Source organism: Otolemur garnettii, unplaced genomic scaffold, assembly GCF_000181295.1.
Source record: "Otolemur garnettii isolate 467f Iridium unplaced genomic scaffold, OtoGar3 scaffold00152, whole genome shotgun sequence".
Classification (NCBI taxonomy): domain Eukaryota; kingdom Metazoa; phylum Chordata; class Mammalia; order Primates; family Galagidae; genus Otolemur; species Otolemur garnettii.
In genome coordinates this window covers 2,027,475-2,029,781 of record NW_003852547.1, presented here as the reverse complement: position 1 = coordinate 2,029,781, position 2,307 = coordinate 2,027,475, and positions in this window count along the sequence as shown.

The following is a 2,307-nucleotide window of genomic DNA, read 5'->3' as shown; positions in this document are numbered from 1 at the left end:
AAAAAAAAAAAAAAAAGAAAGACATTTGGGCACAGGTACAGGTATGCGTGCACCCCCCTGCCCCAGGGAGAACACCCCGTGATGATGGAGGCAGAGAGCCAGCAAACACCAGAGGCTGGGAGAGGCAAGGAGGGATCCTTTCCTACCTTCAGAGAGAGTCACTGACATCTTGGTTTTGGGCTTCTAGTCTTCAGAACTGAGAGAGAATAAATTGCTGTTATTTTAAGGCATGTATTTTTGTGGTACTTTGATATAGCACAGCGGTTCTCAACCTGTGGGTCTTGACTCCTTTGGATTGTATTAAAGGTTCACGGCATTAGGACGGTTGAGAACCACTGATATAGCGGAAACTATACAGTGAGTAAAAAAAGGCAAGTGCAGGACGAAAAGTATAGCGCAATGTCATTCATACCACATTCACAAACCTGCAAAACCAATGCTCTCTATTATTGAGGGATACACATGTATATGATAATAGTATGAAAACATCCATTGTAATGTGGAGCATCAAATCCAGGTTGCAGAAAAGGATTTGACAATCCAGAAATGGATTGACTCTAAGAAGGATACACTGAGTCTTCAAAGAGAACACTAATGCTTGAATGCCAAAAATTTGGATCACAGCCAGGTGCAATGACTCACACCTGTAATCCTAGCACTCTGGGAGGCCGAGGTGAGTGGATTGCCTGAGCTCAGGAGTTTGAAACCATCCTCAGCAAGAGCAAGACCCTGTCTCTTAAAATAATAATAATAATAACACCTCAGCAGCACCCATAGCTCAGTGAGTAGGATGCTGGCTACATACACTGAGGCTGGCAGGATTGAACCCAGCCTGGGCCAGCTAAAACAACAATGAAAACTGCAATAACAACAATAAAAAAGCTGGGCGTCATGGTGGGTGTCTGTAGTCCCAGCTGCTTGGAAGGCTGAGGCAAGAGAATTGCTTAAGCCCAAGAGTTTGAGGTTGCTGTGAGCTGTGATGACACTGCACTCTACTGAGGGGGACATAGTAAGACTATGTAAAAATACCCAGGTGTTGTGGAAGCTGCCTGTAGTCCCAGCTACTTGGGAGGCTGAGGCAAGAGAATTGCTTTGAGCCCAAGAGTTTGAGGTTGCTGTGAGCGAGGATGCCAAGCACTCTACAGAGGGTGACAGAGTGAGACTCTGTCTCAAAAAAAAGAAAAAAAGTTTTTTGAGACAGTCTCACTCTGTCACCCTGGAATTGAGTGCTGTGGTGTCATAGCTCACAGCAACCTCAAACTCTTGAGTTAAGTGATCCTCCTGCCTGAGCTTCCCAAGTACCTGAGACTGCAGGTACCTGTCACAATGCCTAGCTAGTTTTATTTATTTATTTATTTTTGAGACAGAGTCTCACTTGGTCGTCCTTGGTAGAATGCTATGGCATCATAATTCTTGTAGCAACCTCAAACTCTTGGGCTCACAGGATTCTCTTGCCTCAGCCTCCCAAGTAGCTGGAACTACAGGCGTCCGCCACAAGACCTGGCTATTTTTTTAGAGACGAGGTCTCGCTCTCGCTCAGGCTGGTGTCAAACCTGTCATCTCAGGCAATCCACCACCTCAGCCTCTTAGAGTGCTAGGATTACAGGCGCCAACCATGGCTCCTGGCCTGGTATAAGCATTATATACCTCAACGAAGCTGTTAAATAAAAAGTAGAGACCTGAGGGTAACCACAAGAGGGCACTCTGAGTACAGGTTTTCCTCCTGCCGTGGGAATATTTTTTTAGCTGCGCCCTAAATTGTGATCACACCCACCACGACCCTGGCCCCACCTCTAGACTTTAACCACACCTTAAGGCCCTGGTCACATCCTCAAGGCTGTGTATGAAGTAGCTTATTCACCGCTCGGCATCTGCCCAAACTCTGACCACCTGTTGCATGCATAGGCTTAGAAATTCTTGAAAACACAGACTCTTAAAACCATAGACTTTTAAATTATGGCTTTTAGGCGGAGTGCAATGGTTTACACCTGTAATCCCAGCACTCTAGGAGGCCAAGGCTGGAGGATTGCTTGTCCTCAGGAGTTGGAGACCAGCCTGAGCAAGGGTGAGACTTGTCTTTACTTGAAATAGAAAAATTACCTGGGTGTTGTGGCAGGAACCCTTAGTCCCAGCTGCTAGGGAGGCTGAGGCAGGAAGATCACTTGAGCCCAGGGGCTTGAAGTTGCTATAAGCTAGGCTGAGGTCACCGCACTCTAGCCTAGGCGGCAGAGTGAGACTCTATCTTGAAAAATAAAACAAATAGGGTGGCGCCTGTGGCTCAGTGGGTAGGGCGCCGGCCCCATATAC